At 50.6% G+C, this 22,254-nt stretch overlaps 1 pseudogene; it reads right to left on the bottom strand.

Moving 5' to 3' along the window:
• Positions 1–22,254, bottom strand: part of LOC135536971 (ubiquitin carboxyl-terminal hydrolase 7-like) — a 104,958-nt pseudogene that overhangs the window by 31,802 nt on the left and 50,902 nt on the right.

Consider the following 22,254-nt stretch of genomic DNA (forward strand, 5'->3'; position numbering starts at 1 on the left):
GAGGGGGAGGAGTGAAGGGGGAGTGAGAGGGAGGAGAGGAGGAGAGGGTGGGAGGGAGGGAGAGAGGGAGGTGAGAGGGGAGAGGAGGGAGGAGTGAGGGGGAGAGGAGGGAGGAGGAGGAGGGGAGAGGAGAGGGAGGAGTGGGAGAGAGGGAGGAGTGAGGGGAGAGGGGGAGGGAGAGGAGGAGAGGGAGGAGTGAGGGTTAGGAGAGGTTGGGAGGACAGAGGGGAGTTAGAGAGGGAGGAGTGAGGGGGAGGAGGGGTTAGAGGAGGAAGGGAGTGAGAGGGAGGGGTTAGGAGGGAGAGAGGGAGGTGGGAGGGAGGGGAGAGGGGGAGGTGAGGAGGGGAGAGGAGAGGGAGGAGTTCATGTCATTCTGAGGGGAGAGAGAGAGGGAGGAGGAGGGGGAGAGAGGAGGGAGGAGTGAGGGAGAGAGGAGGGAGGAGGGAGGGGAGAGAGAGGGAGGAGGAGGGGAGAGAGAGGGAGGAGTGAGGGGAGAGAGGGGAGGAGTGAAGGGAGTGAGAGGGAGGAGTGAGGAGAGAGAGAGGGAGCTCTGAGGGGAGAGAGAGAGGGAGGAGAGAGGAGGAGAGAGAGAGGGAGGAGAGAGGGGAGAGAGAGGGAGGAGTGAGGGGAGAGAGAGGGAGGAGTGAAGGAGAGAGAGGGAGGAGTGATGGGAGAGAGAGGAGGGGAGGGGAGAGAGAGGGAAAGAGGGAAAGAGGGAGAGAAGTAGAGAGGGAGAGAAGGAGAGTGAGAGGTTAGAGGCAGGGTGGAGAAAAGTAGAGAACAGTCATGCCTAATAATACCATTGAAGAACCCCCAGGATGTAATACAGGCCTGACCACCAGAGGGCAGCACTGCGGTGACAGTCTCTCCTTACCGGAGCTTCTCTGAGCCTTTGTCTGAGAGCTCCACAGCTTTTTTACATTCCTCCAGCAGGTCCCTGACACAGCCGTGTTTATCTGGGTAGAGAGTGATCTCCTGGAGGGAGAGAGTTGGTTACGACAATCATTTATTCATCATCGGGGGGGCAAAAGGGTTAGAAAGCCTGAGTGATCACATTTTTTCCATACGAGGTGACAGTACAGAATGTTACTTTTTATTTGAGGGTATTTTCATACACATGTTTATTATTATTTATACATCTCGTTCCCCCCTTTTGAAGACGTCAGAAGTATTGAGTCAAAATTCACTTGGGTTTATTAAAAGAGTGAAAGGTTGTGTGTTTTGGTCCCATATTCCTAGCACGCAATGAATAGATCCAGCTTGTGACTCTACAAACTTCAGATACATTTGCAGCTTCTTTTGGTGTAACATTTAAAGATCAGCCCCCCCCCCCCCCATCCTAACCCAATTGATCAGGCCCCCCCCCCCCCATCCTAACCAATTGATCAGGCCCCGCCCCCCCCATCCTAACCAATAACAGGGCGGGTATGATCAGGCCCCGCCCCACACTACTACCAATAAAGGGCGGTATGATCAGGCCCCGCCCCACACTACTACCAATAACAGGGCGGTATGATCAGGCCCCGCCCCACACTACTACCAATAACAGGGTGGTATGTTCAGGCCCAGCCCCCACCATAACCAATAACAGGGCGGTATGATCAGGCCCCGCCCCACACTACTACCAATAACAGGGTGGTATGTTCAGGCCCAGCCCCCCACCATAACCAATAACAGGGCGGTATGATCAGGCCCCGCCCCACACTACTACCAATAACAGGGTGGTATGTTCAGGCCCAGCCCCCCACCATAACCAATAACAGGGCGGTATGATCATTATTATTCAGGATGATCTGTAACCATGGCAGCATCCACATTCATGTCGATGTGTTTAGAAACATTCTATTCTTATTTACAATGAAACTGACTCCAATGACAAAACATTTACCATTCATTTCTATTGGGCACAAACATACCGCAAATTCATCCAACTCGTTGGTCGTCACAAGCTTGATGGATGTAGTCATTACATGCTAGGAATATGGGACCAAATACTAACCCTTTGACTATTTTAATACATGATACGAGATACATAAAGTGCTTTAATTTCTAAAACAGTAAAACGGATATGAAAATACCCTCAAATAAAAACATATGACACTCTATTCTGTCGCCCCAGGAAACATAAAATTCAAAAAGCTGGAGAATAAATGAAATGTCTCTCTACTGTGTGTAATACAAATGTTGTCTCTCTACTGTGTGTAATGTTGTCTCTCTACTGTGTGTAATACAAATGTTGTCTCTCTACTGTGTGTAATGTTGTCTCTCTACTGTGTGTAATACAAATGTTGTCTCTACTGTGTGTAATACAAATGTTGTCTCTCTACTGTGTGTAATGTTGTCTCTCTACTGTGTGTAATGTTGTCTCTCTACTGTGTGTAATACAAATGTTGTCTCTCTACTGTGTGTAATACAAATGTTGTCTCTCTACTGTGTGTAATGTTGTCTCTCTACTGTGTGTAATACAAATGTTGTCTCTCCTGTGTGTAATACAAATGTTGTCTCTCTACTGTGTGTAATGTTGTCTCTCTACTGTGTGCAATACAAATGTTGTCTCTCTACTGTGTGTAATACAAATGTTGTCTCTCTACTGTGTGTAATGTTGTCTCTCTACTGTGTGTAATGTTGTCTCTACTGTGTGTAATACAAATGTTGTCTCTCTACTGTGTGTAATGTTGTCTCTCTACTGTGTGTAATGTTGTCTCTCTACTGTGTGTAATGTTGTCTCTACTGTGTGTAATGTTGTCTCTCTACTGTGTGTAATGTTGTCTCTCTACTGTGTGTAATGTTGTCTCTCTACTGTGTGTAATGTTGTCTCTCTACTGTGTGTAATACAAATGTTGTCTCTACTGTGTGTAATACAAATGTTGTCTCTCTACTGTGTGTAATGTTGTCTCTCTACTGTGTGTAATCTAAATGTCTCTCTACTGTGTGTAATCTAAATGTTGTCTCTACTGTGTGTAATCTAAATGTCTTTCTACTGTGTGTAATGTTGTCTCTCTACTGTGTGTAATGTTGTCTCTCTACTGTGTGTAATGTTGTCTCTCTACTGTGTGTAATGTTGTCTCTCTACTGTGTGTAATGTTGTCTCTCTACTGTGTGTAATCTTGTCTCTCTACTGTGTGTAATCTTGTCTCTCTACTGTGTGTAATCTTGTCTCTACTGTGTGTAATCTTGTCTCTACTGTGTGTAATCTTGTCTCTACTGTGTGTAATCTTGTCTCTACTGTGTGTAATCTAAACGTCGTCCCTCTACTGTGTGTAATCTAAACGTCGTCCCTCTACTGTGTGTAATCTAAATGTCGTCCCTCTACTGTGTGTAATCTAAACGTCGTCCCTCTATTGTGTGTAATCTAAATGTCGTCTCTGTGTGTAATATTGCCTCTTTACTGTGTGTAATCTAAATGTCGTCCCTCTACTGTGTGTAATCTAAATGTCGTCCCTCTACTGTGTGTAATCTAAATGTCGTCCCTCTACTGTGTGTAATCTAAATGTCGTCCCTCTACTGTGTGTAATCTAAATGTCGTCCCTCTACTGTGTGTAATCTAAATGTCGTCCCTCTACTGTGTGTAATCTAAATGTCGTCCCTCTACTGTGTGTAATCTAAATGTTGTCTACTGTGTGTAATCTAAATGTCGTCTCTCTACTGTGTGTAATCTAAATGTTGTCTTTACTGTGTGTAATCTAAACGTCGTCCCTCTACTGTGTGTAATCTAAATGTTGTCTACTGTGTGTAATCTAAATGTTGTCTTTACTGTGTGTAATCTAAATATTGTCTTTACTGTGTGTAATCTAAATGTTGTCTTTACTGTGTGTAATCTAAATGTTGTCTCTCTGTGTGTAATCTAAATGTTGTCTCTCTACTGTGTGTAATCTAAATGTCGTCTCTACTGTGTGTAATCTAAATGTCGTCTCTCTACTGTGTGTAATCTAAATGTCGTCCCTCTACTGTGTGTAATCTAAACGTCGTCCCTCTACTGTGTGTAACCTAAACGTCGTCCCTCTACTGTGTGTAACCTAAACGTCGTCCCTCTACTGTGTGTAACCTAAACGTCGTCCCTCTACTGTGTGTAATCTAAACGTCGTCCCTATACTGTGTGTAATCTAAACAGGGAGGGGGGTGTGATGTTACCTCTTCTCTGTACTGGCTGTTGAGCCATATGGACTTAAAGCTCCTCCTGTTCTCAAAGTCTGTGATCTTCATCTTCAACTGAGAGGAGACAACGTTAACGGTCAGTACACACACACCCACCCACACACACCCACCCACAGGTACACACCCACCCCCACAGGTAAACCCCCACCCCCACCCCCACAGGTACACACACATATATATATGTCAACCGTTGTCCTATCATGATTATGTACCCAGAAAACATTGTAATATACGACGCCATCACCCCCTATCGGACAGACACATTATAAACATGTTTTAATATAGTAAAATAAGAAGCTGCTCTGCTGTGTACCCGAGAGACACACCGTTCTTCACCGGGACGCGCCAGTCAAGTTCAAATAGACTCAGCCATCCGCTGTCACGTCCCCGTCAATGATGACTGTCAATCATATCTCTCTCACAAACACACCCCTACCTGTTGGTAGTAGAGTTTCTTGGGTTGACGTGGTTTGAAGAACTGCAGCAAATCTCGGAGGGTTCCTTCATAGTTGTGTCTGAGAGGATTCCCAGGTCCGTCTCTGTACCTGCCCAGAGAGGAGAGGAGAGGGGGAGGAAAGAGGAGGAGGAGGAGAGAAGGAGGAGAGACATAGGGAAGGGGGAGGAGAGAGAGGGAAGGAGGAGAGAGGGGGGGGGGAGTAGGATGAGAGAGAGAGAGAGAGAGAGAGAGAGAGAGAGAGAGGAAGGAGGAGGAGAGAGGGAGGGAAGGAGGACGAGAGTTAGGGAAGGAGGAGGGAGGGAGGGAAGGAGGACGAGAGAGAGGGAAGGAGGAGAAGAGAGAGGGAAGGAGGGGCGAGAGAGAGAAGGAGGAGAAGAGAGAAGGAGGAGGGAGAGAGGAGAGAGGGGGAGGAAGAGAGAGGGAAGGAGGAGGAGGAGAGAGAGGGAAGGAGGAGAGAGAGAGAAGGAGGAGGAAGAGAGGGGGAGGAAGGAGGAGGAGGAGAGAGAGAGGGAGTAGGAGCGAGAGAGAGAGGGACAGGTTACTCAACAAGTCAACTTGGGGGCTTCAAACTTTTCATACTGTACTGCACGCGTAAAAGCGGAGTGTGTGTCCGTGTGCGTGACGGCAGTCCTACCCCTGGGACTTGAAGAACTGGAGCAGCATGGGATCTGTGTTCAACCTCTGAGCCACCGTCTTCGCCACCTGACAAGACAGGTTAAAGAGACTCTCCAGTACTTTTGTAGGGTGCGGCACAGCTTCAAGAAAACAGTTGCTTTCAAACTACGGATTTCATGGCAAATTGAGGTAAGACAGTAATTCCGCTCATAGATTAATACATGAGTATGAACAACAAACACCTTGACACATTCAGCCCAAAGCAGAGGGTTCAAAAATACATTTAGTGGCCAAAGTACCGGAGCATGTCTTTAAACACACTAGCTTTATGGAACAATACCCAAAGTACCAGAGCATGTCTTTAAACACACTAGCTTTATGGAACAAAACCCAAAGTACCAGAGCATGTCTAACAAAACACACTAGCTTTATGGAACAATACCCAAAGTACCAGAGCATGTCTTTAAACACACTAGCTTTATGGAACAAAACCCAAAGTACCAGAGCATGTCTAACAAAACACACTAGCTTTATGGAACAATACACAAAGTACCAGAGCATGTCTTTAAACACACTAGCTTTATGGAACAATACCCAAAGTACCAGAGCATGTCTTTAACAAAACACACTAGCTTTATAGAACAATACCCAAAGTACCAGAGCATGTCTTTAACAAAACACACTAGCTTTATGGAACAATACCCAAAGTACCAGAGCATGTCTAACAAAACACACTAGCTTTATGGAACAATACCCAAAGTACCAGAGCATGTCTTTAACAAAACACACTAGCTTTATGGAACAATACCCAAAGTACCAGAGCATGTCTTTAACACACTAGCTTTATGGAACAATACCCAAAGTACCAGAGCATGTCTTTAAACACACTAGCTTTATGGAACAATACGCAAAGTACCAGAGCATGTCTTTAAACACACTAGCTTTATGGAACAAAACCCAAAGTACCAGAGCATGTCTTTAACAAAACACACTAGCTTTATAGAACAATACCCAAAGTACCAGAGCATGTCTTTAACAAAACACACTAGCTTTATAGAACAATACCCAAAGTACCAGAGCATGTCTTTAACAAAACACACTAGCTTTATGGAACAATACGCAAAGTACCAGAGCATGTCTTTAACAAAACACACTAGCTTTATGGAACAACACCCAAAGTACCAGAGCATGTCTTTAACAAAACACACTAGCTTTATGAACAATACCCAAAGTACCAGAGCATGTCTTTAACACACTAGCTTTATGGAACAATACCCAAAATGTTGAAGGAACGTCCACAATGCAAGATGGTGTGACCTCTTGCTGACCTGGTAGTTCATCCTGTTGGTAGTGTGTGTGTTACCTGGAAGTAGTTCATCCTGTTGGAGAGTGTGACGACAAAGCCGGGGTCGTTGTGGATGGTCTTGTCACAGAAGATAACGTCCACTCGGTGGTAGAGGTCCCGGAAGTAGTCCTTGGCTGTGGGCAGCTCACTGCTGTCGTTCTCTGGGTCGTCTCTGAGGAGAGGAGAGGAGAGGAGAAGAGAGGAGAAGAGAGGAGAAGAGAGGAGAAGAGAGGAGAAGAGAAGAGAGGAGAAGAGAAGAGAAGAGAGGAGAAGAGAGGAGAAGAGAGGAGAAGAGAGGAGAAGAGAGAGAGGAGAAGAGAGGAGAAGAGAGGAGAAGAGAGGAGAAGAGAGGAGAAGAGAGGAGAAGAGAGGAGAAGAGAGGAGAAGAGAGGAGAAGAGAAGAGAGGAGAAGAGATGAGAAGAGAGGAGAAGAGAGGAGAAGAGAGGAGGAGAAGAGAGGAGAAGAGAGGAGAAGAGAGGAGGAGAAGAGAGGAGAAGAGAACAGAGCTGGGAGAGGAAGAGATGGAGAAGAGACCAAAGAGAGGAGTTTGAGAGGACCAGAAGAGAGAAGAGAGGAGAAGAGAGGAGAAGAGGGAAGAGATGAGAGAGGAGAGGAAACAGAGACATTAGCTGGGAGAGGCTAGTCAATGTGTTACTGAATTCTCCAAACACGATGTGTTGAGATGACCAGAACATTCTCTACGACAGGGCTCTCCATCTCTCGGTTCCCTCCTGTAGGTTGTTGTTAGATTCCCATGTTGGAATGACTTACTTCTGGAAGACGATGATGTCTCCGTCCATGAGCTCATCCAGGGCCTTGTCCAATGACACGTCGTAGTCCTGTATCCGCTCTGTTAAATTAGGCTTCACTTCCTGGAACACAGACAGATGGGAGATGGAGGCTGTTTGTGTAGATGTGATAGACCTGGAGTTGGGTGGGTGTGTGTGTGTTTGTGTGTGGTAGGGGTTGCGGTTCACCAAGCCCGTTTACCAAACTCACGGTTTGGTTCGTATTGCGGTTTAGGGGTATGGTTCAATCCAGCAGGAAAATTAAATAGCAACAGTTACTGCAGTAAATGTTTGTTTTGTCAAAAGATGTAAAAACCCAGGAAGAGACAATGAGTCAAATGTAGGGCCTTAGAAAAAATTGTCTACAACAATGGTTAAACCACAGCAGGGAAAAATGTGAGGTCAGGAGCAAAATATGTTGGCATTTTTGGGTGTAATTACTCTTCAATTTAGGCGTGCACCACTCAGTGTAGAGGACTAGTGGTTTGATTTACTGAAGGTTCATCACCCAGTGTAGAGGACTAGTGGTTTGATTTACCACCAGTGTAGAGGACTAGTGGTTTGATTTACCACCAGTGGAGAGGACTAGTGGTTTGTATTTACCACCCAGTGTAGAGGACTAGTGGTTTGTATTTACCACCCAGTGTAGAGGACTAGTGGTTTGTATTGACCACCAGTGGAGAGGACTAGTGGTTTGTATTGACCACCAGTGGAGAGGACTAGTAATTTGTATTGACCACCAGTGGAGAGGACTAGTGGTTTGTATTGACCACCAGTGGAGAGGACTAGTGGTTTGTATTGACCACCAGTGGAGAGGACTAGTGGTTTGTATTGACCACCAGTGGAGAGGACTAGTGGTTTGTATTGACCACCAGTGGAGAGGACTAGTGGTTTGTATTGACCACCCAGTGTAGAGGACTAGTGGTTTGTATTTACCACCCAGTGTAGAGGACTAGTGGTTTGTATTTACCACCCAGTGTAGAGGACTAGTGGTTTGTATTTACCACCCAGTGTAGAGGACTAGTGGTTTGTATTTACCACCCAGTGGAGAGGACTAGTGGTCTGTATTTACCACCCAGTGTAGAGGACTAGTGGTTTGTATTTACCACCAGTGTAGAGGACTAGTGGTTTGTATTTACCACCCAGTGTAGAGGACTAGTGGTCTTATTCACCACCCAGTGTAGAGGACTAGTGGTTTGTATTGACCACCCAGTGTAGAGGACTAGTGGTTTGTTTTTACGAGGTATTAATTCTGGTTCAGTGCTGACCCAATAGAGGTCCCGTATTGAATGGGTCGGTCCAAATAGGTGTACCGTTACACCCTTAGTATGTGGACACCTGTCAGGCCTGTGTTCTCACCTCAGAGGAGGCTAGTGTGTGTGTGTGTGTGTGTGTGTGTGTGTGTGTGTTCTCACCTCATAGAGGATAAGGCTGGTCTCCTGTTGAAAGCCTGCTCTCTCACACATGACGGGCAGCAGGTCTCCTGGTAGAGAAAACAACGTACATTCAACACTGCTTCACACACACGCATCAACTCTAATACTACTCCACATCTACCACAACTGACCCCCCCCCCCTCCTCTAACTGAAACCCCCCTCCTCTAACTGAAAAACCCCTGTCCTCCTCTGTTGACCCCCCTCTAACTGAAACCCCCCTCCTCCTCTAACTGAACCCCCTCCCTCTAACTGAACTGGCCCCCTGGTCTAACTGAATCCCAGGTCTCCTCTAACTGAAACCCCTCCTCCTCTAACTGCTTCACCACCCTCCTCTAACTGAAAAACCCCCTGCCCCTCCTCTAACTGAAGGACCCCCCTCTAACTGAAACCCCCCCCTCCTCCTCTAACTGAACCCCCCCCTCCTCTAACTGGACCCCCCCTCTAACTGAACCCCCCCCTCTAACTGAACCCCCCTCTAACTGAAACCCCCCCTCCTCTAACTGACCCCCCCTCTAACTGAACCCCCCCTCCTCTCAAACTGAAACACCCCCCTCCTCTAACTGAAAAACCCCTCCTCTAACTGAAACCCCCCTCCTCTAACTGGACCCCCTCTAACTGAACCCCCCTCCTCTAACTGATCAATTGGGTAACCCCCCCCTCTAACTGAACCCCCCCTCCTCTAACTGAAACCCCCCTCCTCTAACTGAAAAAACCCCTCCTCTAACTGAAACCCCCTCCTCTAACTGAACCCCCCCCCTCTGCCATTTCCTGCACTCTAGGAGGCTTAAACGATAACAGAAGTCAAACGATTCAACTAAAATAACAGTGGCACAACCAGGTGGCACCTCACGTGTGGTTAGGAGAAGATACGTACGTATTTTACAGGATATAGCGGTGTAGATATGTCCGCAATAATTTAAGCTTCTGCTTTTTGGATCGTAACATCTTCAAGAACAGCATGACGTCGTCTGAAAACACAGTTTGAGGACGATCATTAAAACAAGGACAATCCATTTTCACTTGGACCATAGTCGTGTGGAAAAACAGTTCCATCTCTTTGAAACGACTTGTGATTTCATCTAGAAAAGAAAAGTATAAAATGGCTTTAACTTAGTGGTCATTAGTCAGAGGGCGTTAACCCCGATCAGAGGGCGCTATAACGCCCCGTGTCATAAACAACCTGGGAATAAAGGAATATCGGTCTTTGATAACAGTCACGGTTGTTGATCATTGGGTTACAGTCTGAACTCACGGCCTTTGATCATTGGGTAACAGTCACGGCCTTTGATCATTGGGTAACAGTCACGGCCTTTGATCATTGGGTAACAGTCACGGCCTTTGATCATTGGGTAACAGTCACGGCCTTTGATCATTGGGTAACAGTCACGGCCTTTGATCATTGGGTAACAGTCACGGTCTTTGTCGAACTTGGGTAACAGTCTGAACTCACGGTCTTTGTCGAACTTGGGTAACAGTCTGAACTCACGGTCTTTGTCGAACTTGGGTAACGGTCTGAACTCACGGTCTTTGTCGAACTTGGGTAGCAGTCTGAACTCACGGTCTTTGTCGAACTTGGGTAACAGTCTGAACTCACGGTCTTTGTCGAACTTGGGTAACAGTCTGAACTCACGGTCTTTGTCGAACTTGGGTAACAGCCTGAACTCACGGTCTTTGTCGAACTTGGGTAACGTCGCTCCGCTGGCAGCCATCTCAGGATCCACCGTCTCCAAAAATATAGTCCAGGGATTCTCGTTGTCGCTCAAGTCTATCATCTGGGGAGAACACACACAGGGTTACACACACACACACAGAGGGTTACACACACACACACACACACACACAGAGGGTTACACACACACACACACACACACACACACACACACACACACAGAGGGTACACACACACACACACAGATGGTTACACACACACAGAGGGTACACACACACACACACACACACACACATGGTTACACACACACACACAGAGGGTTACACACACACACAGGGTTACACACACACACACACACACAGAGGGTTACACACACAGGGTTACACACACACACACAGGGTTACACACACACACACACACACACACACACACACACACACACACAGGGTTACACACACACACACACACACAGGGTTACACACACACACCAGTCCCTCTGTCTTCCAAGAGACGACAGGACAGTTCCCAGGTCAACCTGGTGGTTGTGTTACTCACAGACTTGCTGCAGTCTGCCTCGTAGTCCAGCATGGCAGGTCTCTTGGTGCCGTTGCTCCGGGCCTGCATGGGCCACAGCCTCATCTGGTCCTGTGGGAATCCCTGTCGCACATCAATACACACTGTCAGACTGGGTCTACACACTGGCATGGTTCCTCTCCAGGGTTCTTACTTCGACGTCCTCCGGGAGAAGTAGAACCGTGGTGGAACAGCAGGTTAAAGGTTAACGGAGGAGAGGACAGGAACACACACAGAGAGATACAGAGACAAGACAGGAACAGAGAGAGAGACAAGACAGGAACAGAGAGAGAGACAAGACAGGAACAGAGAGAGAGACAAGACAGGAACAGAGAGAGAGACAAGACAGGAACAGAGAGAGAGACAAGACAGGAACAGAGAGAGAGACAAGACAGGAACAGAGAGAGACAAGACAGGAACAGAGAGAGACAAGACAGGAACAGAGAGAGACAGAGACAGGAACAGAGAGAGACAGAGACAGGAACAGAGAGAGACAGAGACAGGAACAGAGAGAGAGAGGAGACAGGAGTCTCACCATGGTCTGGGAGAGATTCTGGACAAACTCTTGCAGCGTGGAGCTCTTCAGGACCTTGAACACAGTGTACTTCACCTTCTCCTCATCATACATGTCATTACCCTGGTGACCACAGAACTGGTCCTCTGTCACAATCTGGGAGGAGAGAGAGAGGGCGAGGAGGAAGAGAGAGAGGGAGGAGGAGAAGAAGGAGAGGAGAAGGAGAGGAGAAGGAGAGGATGGAGAGGAGAAGGAGAGGAGGAGAGAGAGAGGAGAGAGAGAGGAGGAGAAAGAAAGGAAGAGAGAGTGCGAGAGAGAGAGGAGGAGAGAGAGAGAGGAGATGGGAGAGAGACAGGAGAGGAGAGGAGACAGGGGAGAGAGACAGAGTGAGGACACCAACATTCTCCAAAAGCTGTTGATCTGGGAGGAGGAACAGAGCTCCAAGCCTTACCTGGACCTGCATGTAGAGATGGGCCTCCTGTGCTCCTTCCTGGGAGGAGGAAGAGAACTCTCTGAGGAGAGTGGATCTCCACCAGCTGGAGGGGGAGAGGAGGAGGTTTAGAGAGAGGAGCACCTCACCTGGGGGAGAACAGAGGGAGGGGGGGAGACAAGACCTCACCTGGAGAGACATGGGGAAGAGACAAGGGATTCATAACACCAACATTCTCCAAAAGCTGTTCTGTTATCTGGAAACACAGGGTTACCAAGCCTTACCTGGACCTGTGACTGGGGAGGGCTCCAAGCCTTACCTGGACCTGTGACTGGGGGGGGCTCCAAGCCTTACCTGGACCTGTCACCTGGGGGGGGGCTCCAAGCCTTACCTGGACCTCATGGGGGAGATGGGCCTCCTAACGCTCCTTCCTCTTCTGAGCCTCAACCAGGGTTCTCCTCCTGAAGCCTCTCCACCAGCTGCTGGGGGATGTCCACACAGGTTTACAGCCAGCAGCACCTCACCTGGGGGAGAACACAGGGTTACCTAACAATACCTCACCTGGGGGAGAACACAGGGTTACCTAACAATACCTCACCTGGGGGGGGGTAAACACAGGGTTACCTAACAATACCTCACCTGGGGGGAGAACACAGGGTTACCTAACAATACCTCACCTGGGGGGAGAACACAGGGTTACCTAACAATAGCTCACCTGGGGGGAGACGGGTAAACACAGGGTTACCTAACAATACCTCACCTGGGGGGAGAACACAGGGTTACCTAACAATACCTCACCTGGGGGGAGACGGGTAAACACAGGGTTACCTAACAATACCTCACCTGGGGGAGAACACAGGGTTACCTAACAATACCTCACCTGGGGGGAGAACACAGGGTTACCTAACAATACCTCACCTGGGGGAGAACACAGGGTTACCTAACAATACCTCACCTGGGGGGGGAACACAGGGTTACCTAACAATACCTCACCTGGGGGGAGAACACAGGGTTACCTAACAATACCTCACCTGGGGGGGGGAACACAGGGTTACCTAACAATACCTCACCTGGGGGGAGACGGGTAAACACAGGGTTATCTAATCATGTGCTACAAAAGGTAGTATAAGGGTTCATAGCATTGGCTTAGTGAGTGATCAGGCTTCATAGAGCAAAAAGTCAGCACCACAAGGTGACTTACTGAGTGGTAGACCACCACCACAAGGTGACTTACTGAGTGGTAGACCACCACCACAAGGTGACTTACTGAGTGGTAGACCACCACCACAAGGTGTCTTACTGAGTGGTAGACCACCACCACAAGGTGACTTACTGAGTGGTAGACCACCACCACAAGGTGACTTACTGAGTGGTAGACCACCACCACAAGGTGACTTACTGAGTGGTAGACCACCACCACAAGGTGTCTTACTGAGTGGTAGACCACCACCACAAGGTGACTTACTGAGTGGTAGACCACCACCACAAGGTGACTTACTGAGTGGTAGACCACCACCACAAGGTGACTTACTGAGTGGTAGACCACCACAAGGTGTCTTACTGAGTGGTAGACCACCACCACAAGGTGACTTACTGAGTGGTAGACCACCACAAGGTGACTTACTGAGTGGTAGACCACCACCACAAGGTGACTTACTGAGTGGTAGACCACCACCACAAGGTGACTTACTGAGTGGTAGACCACCACCACAAGGTGACTTACTGAGTGGTAGACCACCACCACAAGGTGTCTTACTGAGTGGTAGACCACCACCACAAGGTGACTTACTGAGTGGTAGACCACCACCACAAGGTGACTTACTGAGTGGTAGACCACCACCACAAGGTGACTTACTGAGTGGTAGACCACCACCACAAGGTGACACCAACTGAGTGGTAGACCACCACCACAAGGTGACTTACTGAGTGGTAGACCACCACCACAAGGTGACTTACTGAGTGGTAGACCACCACCACAAGGTGACTTACTGAGTGGTAGACCACCACCACAAGGTGACTTACTGAGTGGTAGACCACCACCACAAGGTGACTTACTGAGTGGTAGACCACCACCACAAGGTGACTAACTGAGTGGTAGACCACCACCACAAGGTGACTAACTGAGTGGTAGACCACCACAAGGTGACTTACTGAGTTTGGACACAAGGTGATTACACCAGCATGTAAGCGTTGGTGCAGTGACGTACTGAGTGGTAGACCACCACCACAAGGTGTACATGGGCCACCGTGTCTTACTGTGTTCAATGACTTACTTCCTCCTGTGGTGACCACACAAGGTGACACCACGTGACTTCATCATCAAACCACCACCACTGGAGGGAAGGAGAGACAGTGGTAGAGAACAATGACTTACCTTAGAAGAAAACAGTTTATGTAATCATGGTGTACCACAAGGTCTTTATGACATCATCTCTCAGGACACGTGAGCTTACTGAGTGAGGCTGCATATTAGGTGACATCAGTGGTAGACCACCACACGTGACTTAGAGTGGTAGACCACCACCACAAGGTGACTTACTGAGTGGTAGACACCAGCACACAAGGTGACTTACTGAGTGGTAGACCACCACCACAGGACAGTGGTGAGCAGAGTGTTGACCACCATACAATGACATCATCTGAGTGGTCAGGACAGTTGTGTTCAAGGTTGGCTTACTTAGTCATAGACATCACTCTCAGGACACGTGAGCAGAGGTGGCTTACTAGTTATGACATCATCTCTCAGGGACACGTGAGCAGAGTGTTGGCTGCATATTATGACATCATCTCTCAGGACACGTGAGCAGAGTGTTGGCTGCATATTATGACATCATCCTCAGGACACGTGAGCAGAGTGTTGGCTGCATATTATGACATCATCTCTCGGGACACGTGAGCAGAGTGTTGGCTGCATATTATGACATCATCTCTCGGGACACGTGAGCAGAGTGTTGGCTGCATATTATGACATCATCTCTCAAGGGACACGTGAGCAGAGTGTTGGCTGCATATTATGACATCTCTCAGGACACGTGAGCAGAGTGTTGGCTGCATATTATGACATCATCTCTCAGGACACGTGAGCAGAGTGTTGACTGCATATTATGACATCATTTCCCTGCTGTGTTAATAACATGATAAAAACACCTTTCAGGTTGACAAAAACAACAGTAGTTCTTAAGCCCCATTTAATGATCCAATATACTACTGCTAACTGATCGGTGGGTTGGGGGACCACGATGGGCTCCTTGACGCTGACTTTTCCGTCTCCTTTGGGGTTGAGGTAGACCACCATAGTGTCCTCCGTGGTTGTCTCCACTGTGGACCAGCACGGCATGCAGGATGTAGTTGACCGGATCCTTAGAGTCAGTCTTCTGGAGAAACTCATCCAGGGGAAGCTGCTCCGGAAACTCAAACCTGGGAGGGGAGGAGAGACAGAGAGGAGGGGAGGAGAGACAGAGAGGAGGGGGGAGGAGACACAGAGACCACACAGAGAGGAGGGGAGGAGACAGAGAGGAGGGGCGAGACAAGAGTGACTTACTGAGGGAGACAGAGAGGAGGGACGAGACAGAGAGGAGGGGGAGGACAGAGAGGGGGACGAGACAGAGAGGAGGGGCAGAGACAGAGAGGACCAGAGACAGAGAGGAGGGGGAGGGAGACAGAGAGGAGGGGCTTACTGAGACAGAGAGGAGGAGGGGGGGCGAGGACAGAGACAGGAGGGGCGAGACAGAGAGGAGGGGCGGCGAGACAGAGAGGAGGGGGCGGCGAGACAGAGAGGAGGAGAGAGAGGCGAGACAGAGGGCGGGCGGCGAGACAGAGGAGGGGGGAGAGAGGAGGGGGTGAGACAGACAGGACAGGGGGGAGAGACAGAGGAGGGGGCGAGATGAGAGAGGAGGGGGCGAGACAGAGAGGAGGGGGGAGTGGAGACAGAGAGGAGGGGCGGCGAGACAGAGAGGGGGGGGCGAGACACAGAGGAGAGGGGCGAGACAGAGAGGAGGGGGCGAGACAGAGAGGAGGGGGCGAGACAGAGAGGAGGGGGCGAGACAGAGAGGGAGGAGACAGAGAGGAGGGGGCGGCGAGACAGAGAGGAGGGGGGGCGAGACAGAGAGGAGGGGGCGAGACAGAGAGGGGGGGCGAGACAGAGAGGAGGGGGCGAGACAGAGAGGAGACAGAGAGGAGGGGGCGAGACAGAGAGGAGGGGCGAGGAGACGAGAGAGGAGGGGGGGCGAGACAGAGAGAGGACAGAGGGGCGGCGAGACAGAGGAGGGGGGCGAGACAGAGAGGAGGGGCGGCGAGACAGAGAGGAGGGGCGGACGAGACAGAGAGGAGGGGGGCGAGACAGAGAGGAGGGGGCGAGACAGAGGAGGGGGACGAGACAGAGAGTTTGGGGGGCGAGACAGAGAGGAGGGGGCGAGACAGAGAGGAGGGGGGGCGAGACAGAGAGGAGGGGGCGAGACAGAGAGGAGGGGGCGAGACAGAGAGGAGGGGGGCGAGACAGAGAGGAGGGGGGCGAGACAGAGAGGAGGGGGCGAGACAGAGAGGAGGGGGGGCGAGACAGAGAGGAGGGGGCGAGACAGAGAGGAGGGGGCGAGACAGAGAGGAGGGGGGGCGAGACAGAGAGGAGGGGGGGCGAGACAGAGAGAGAGGAGGGGGCGAGACAGAGAGGAGGGCGGGAAACAGGGCGCATATTAGACAGAGAGGAGGGGGCGAGACAGAGAGGAGGGGGCGAGACAGAGAGGAGGGGGGGCGAGACAGAGAGGGAGGGGGCGAGACATCAGAGGAGGGGGCGGAGACAGAGAGAGAGGGGGCGAGAGAGAGGAGGGGGCGAGACAGAGGAGGGGGGCGAGACAGAGAGGAGGGGGCGAGACAGAGAGGAGGGGGCGAGACAGAGAGGGGGCGAGACAGAGAGGAGGGGCGAGACAGAGAGGAGGGGCGGCGAGACAGAGAGGGGGCAGACAGGGGGGGCGAGACAGAGAGGAGGGGGGGCGAGACAGAGAGGGGGGCGAGACAGAGAGGAGGGGGCGAGACAGAGAGGAGGGGGCGGCGAGACAGAGAGGAGGGGGGCGAGACAGAGAGGAGGGGCGGCGAGACAGAGAGGAGGGGGGGCGAGACAGAGAGGAGGGCGAGGGCGAGACAGAGAGGGGGGGGAGACAGACAGAGAGGGGGGGGGCGAGACAGAGAGGGGGCGGACAGAGAGGGGGCGAGACAGAGAGAGGGGGCGAGACAGAGAGGAGGGGGCGAGACAGAGAGGAGGGAGACAGAGAGGAGAGACAGACAGAGAGGAGGGGGGGGGGCGAGACAGAGAGGAGGGGCGAGACGAGACAGAGAGGAGGGGGCGAGACAGAGAGGAGGGGGGCGAGACAGAGAGGAGGGGGGGCGAGACAGAGAGGACCTGGGGGGGGCGAGACAGAGAGAGGGACGGGGGGGGGTGAGACAGAGAGGAGGGGGGGCGAGACAGAGAGGAGGGGGTGAGACAGAGAGGAGGGGGCGAGACAGAGAGGGGGGGCGAGACAGAGAGGGGGGGCGAGACAGAGAGGGGGGGCGAGACAGAGAGGGGGCGAGACAGAGAGAGGGGGCGAGACAGAGAGGAGGGGCGAGACAGAGAGGAGGGGGGGCGAGACAGAGAGGGGGGCGAGACAGAGGGGGGGCGAGACAGAGGGGGGGCGAGACAGAGAGGGGGGGAGAGACAGGAAAGGTATTTTTGTGATTAATATTATGGTGTCCATGACTGTGTTGAAGCTTCTCTTTGAGCTTCTACAGTGTAGATGAGGGGAGAAAGGTTAAAGAATGATCTTTAAGGCGAGACAGGATTGTGTAGGGTGCGAGACAGGGAGGGTGAATGGGCAAGACAACATATTTAGAGGTGCCGAGACAGGGGTAGGGTAGGCGAGACAGGAGGAGGGGGCGAGACAAAGACTGCAACACTGGTTGGGACAGCTCAACAGGGGCGAGTACAAGAATGGTCCCCACAGAAGGACATCCAGCCAACAGACACAACTGTGGAAAGCGAGACAACATGGGCCAGCATCCCTGTGGAACGCGAACACCTTGTAGAGGGGGCGAGCACAGAGTGGAACGCGAGACACCTTGAGAGTCAAGGAGGGGGCCAGACATCCCTGTGGAACGCTTTCAACACCTTGTAGAGTCAACATGGGGCCAGCATCCCTGGGAACGCTTTCACACCTTGAGAGGATGGGCCAGCAAGTGGAACCCGAACACCTTGTAGAGTCAACATGGGGGCGAGCACCCTGTGGAGGGCGAGACAGAGAGTCCACATGGGCCAGCATCCATGTGGAACCCTTTCGAGACAGAGAGTCAACATGGGCCAGCATCCCTGTGGAACGCTTTCAACAGAGAGTCAACATGGGCCAGCACCCTGTGGAACCCGAACACCTTGTAGAGTCAACATGGGCCAGCATCCCTGTGGAACCCTTTCAACACCTTGTAGAGTCAACATGGGCCAGCATCCATGTGGAATTCAACACCTTGTAGAGTCAACATGGGCCAGCATCCCTGTGGAACCCTTTCATGACCATGTAGAGTCAACATGGGCCAGCATCCCTGTGGAACGCTTTCAACACCTTGTAGAGTCCACATGGGCCAGCACTGTGGAATGCTTTCAACACCTTGTAGAGTCAACGATGGGGCAGCATCCCTGTGGAACCCTTTCAACACCTTGTAGAGTCAACATGGGCCACATCCCTGTGGAACCCTTTCAACACCTTGTAGAGTCAAGACATGGGCCAGCACATGTGGAAGGCTTTCAACACCTTGTAGAGTCCACATGGGCCACCATCAAAAGGAGGCTTTCAACACCTTGTAGAGTCAACATGGGCCAGCATCCATGTGGAACGCATTGGAGTCAACATGGGCCAGCATCCCTGTGGAACGCTTTCAACACCTTGTAGAGTCAACATGGGGCCAGCATCCCTGTGGAACGCTTTCAACACCTTGTAGAGTCAACATGGGCCAGCATCCCTGTGGAACACTTTCAACACCTTGTAGAGTCAACATGGGGCCAGCATCCCTGTGGAACGTCAACACCTTGTAGAGAACATGGGCCAGCATCCCTGAGGGAACACTTTCAACACCTTGTAGAGACATGGGCCAGCATCCCTGTGGAACGCTTTCAACACCTTGTAGAGTCAACATGGGCCAGCATCCCTGTGGAACGCTTTCAACACCTTGTAGAGTCAACATGGGCCAGCATCCCTGTGGAACGCTTTCAACACCTTGTAGAGTCAACATGGGCCAGCATCCCTGTGGAACGCTTTCAACACCTTGTAGAGTCAACATGGGCCAGCATCCCTGTGGAACACTTTCAACACCTTGTAGAGTCAACATGGGGCCAGCATCCCTGTGGAACGCTTTCAACACCTTGTAGAGTCAACATGGGCCAGCATCCCTGTGGAACACTTTCAACACCTTGTAGAGTCAACATGGGCCAGCATCCCTGTGGAACGCTTTCAACACCTTGTAGAGTCAACATGGGCCTGCATCCCTGTGGAACGCTTTCAACACCTTGTAGAGTCAACATGGGCCAGCATCCCTGTGGAACGCTTTCAACACCTTGTAGAGTCCACGCCCTGATGATTTGAGGCTGTTCTGAGGGCAAACGGGGATGCAACTCAATATTAGGAAGTTGTTCTTAACGTTTGGTATCGTCAGTTTCCCTGTGGAATCTCCGTGTTTAGACAGGTGTGTAGGTGTGCGTGTACCTGTCGTTGATCTTGATGTTTTGGTCGGTCTGAGGGTCGTACATGAACCTCATCAGCTGCAGGTGCAGTATGGGAGGGAAAGTCAGGAACTTCACACCCTTCTCCGCTTCCTGAAATCACACACATGAACCGCTAAGTCTACTGACTCATCATCCATGTGTCCTTCCTCCAGTAGATTATACAGGACCAGAGACCCCCCAGGCCTGAATCTAGACCCCCCAGGCCTGAATCTAGACCCCCCAGGTCTGAATCTAGACCCCCCAGGCCTGAATCTAGACCCCCCAGGTCTGAATCTAGACCCCCCAGGTCTGAATCTAGACAGAGAGTATGTGTAGATTATAAAGGACCAGAGACCTCCCAGGTCTGAATCTAGACAGAGAGTATGTGTAGATTATAAAGGACCAGAGACCCCCCAGGTCTGAATATAGACCCCCCAGGCCTGAATCTAGACAGAGAGTATGTGTAGATTAGAAAGGACCAGAGACCCCCCAGGTCTGAATCTAGACCCCCCAGGTCTGAATCTAGACAGACAGTATGTGTAGATTATACAGGACTAGAGGCCCCCAGGTCTGAATCTAGACAGAGAGTATGTGTAGATTATAAAGGACCAGAGACCTCCCAGGTCTGAATCTAGACAGAGAGTATGTGTAGATTATAAAGGACCAGAGACCCCCCAGGTCTGAACATAGACCCCCAGGCCTGAATCTAGACAGAGAGTATGTGTAGATTAGAAAGGACCAGAGACCCCCAGGTCTGAATCTAGCCCCCAGGTCTGAATCTAGACAGAGAGTATGTGTAGATTATACAGGACCAGAGACCCCCAGGTCTGAATCTAGACAGAGAGTATGTGTAGATTATACAGGACCAGAGACCCCCCAGGTCTGAATCTAGACAGAGAGTATGTGTAGATTATAAAGGACCAGAGACCCCCAGGTCTGAATCTAGACAGAGAGTATGTGTAGATTATACAGGACCAGAGACCCCCCAGGTCTGAATCTAGACTGAGAGTATGTGTAGATTATACAGGACCAGAGACCCCCCAGGTCTGAATCTAGACAGAGAGTATGTGTAGATTATACAGGACCAGAGACCCCCAGGTCTGAATCTAGACCCCCCAGGTCTGAATCTAGACCCCCCAGGTCTGAATCTAGACAGAGAGTATGTGTAGATTATACAGGACCAGAGACCCCCCAGGTCTGAATCTAGACAGAGAGTATGTGTAGATTATACAGGACCAGAGACCCCCCAGGTCTGAATCTAGACAGAGAGTATGTGTAGATTATATAGGACCCAGAGACCCCCCAGGTCTGAATCTAGACAGAGAGTATGTGTAGATTATATAGGACCAGAGACCCCCCAGGTCTGAATCTAGACCCCCCAGGTCTGAATCTAGACAGAGAGTATGTGTAGATTATATAGGACCAGAGACCCCCAGGTCTGAATCTAGACAGAGAGTATGTGTAGATTATACAGGACCAGAGACCCCCAGGTCTGAATCTAGACAGAGAGTATGTGTAGATTATAAAGGACCAGAGACCCCCCAGGTCTGAATCTAGACAGAGAGTATGTGTAGATTATACAGGACCAGAGACCTCCCAGGTCTGAATCTAGACAGAGAGTATGTGTAGATTATAAAGGACCAGAAACATCCCAGGTCTGAATCTAGACCCCCCCCAGGTCTGAATCTAGACAGAGAGAATGTGTAGATTATATAGGACCAGAGACCCCCAGGTCTGAATCTAGACCCCCAGGTCTGAATCTAGACCCCCAGGTCTGAATCTAGGAGGCCAGAGACCCCCAGGCCTGAATCTAGACCCCCAGGCCTGAATCTAGACAGAGAGTATGTAGATTATAAAGGACCAGAGACCCCCAGGTCTGAATCTAGACCCCCAGGTCTGAATCTAGACAGAGAGTATGTGTAGATTATACAGGACTAGAGACCCCCAGGTCTGAATCTAGACCCCCAGGTCTGAATCTAGACCCCCCAGGCCTGAATCTAGACCCCCCAGGCCTGAATCTAGACCCCCCAGGCCTGAATCTAGACAGAGAGTATGTAGATTATAAAGGACCAGAGACCCCCCAGGTCTGAATCTAGACCCCCCAGGTCTGAATCTAGACAGAGAGTATGTGTAGATTATACAGGACCAGAGACCCCCCAGGTCTGAATCTAGACAGAGAGTATGTGTAGATTATACAGGACCAGAGACCCCCCAGGTCTGAATCTAGACCCCCCAGGCCTGAATCTAGACCCCCCAGGTCTGAATCTAGACAGAGAGTATGTGTAGATTATACAGGACCAGAGACCCCCCAGGTCTGAATCTAGACAGAGAGTATGTGTAGATTATACAGGACCAGAGACCCCCCAGGTCTGAATCTAGACCCCCCAGGTCTGAATCTAGACAGAGAGTATGTGTAGATTATACAGGACCAGAGACCCCCCAGGTCTGAATCTAGACAGAGAGTATGTGTAGGGGGCGAGGACCCAGAGACCCCCAGGTCTGAATCTAGACAGAGAGTATGTGTAGATTATAAAGGACCAGAGACCCCCAGGT

This window comes from Oncorhynchus masou, unplaced genomic scaffold, assembly GCF_036934945.1.
Source record: "Oncorhynchus masou masou isolate Uvic2021 unplaced genomic scaffold, UVic_Omas_1.1 unplaced_scaffold_690, whole genome shotgun sequence".
NCBI lineage: Eukaryota > Metazoa > Chordata > Actinopteri > Salmoniformes > Salmonidae > Oncorhynchus > Oncorhynchus masou.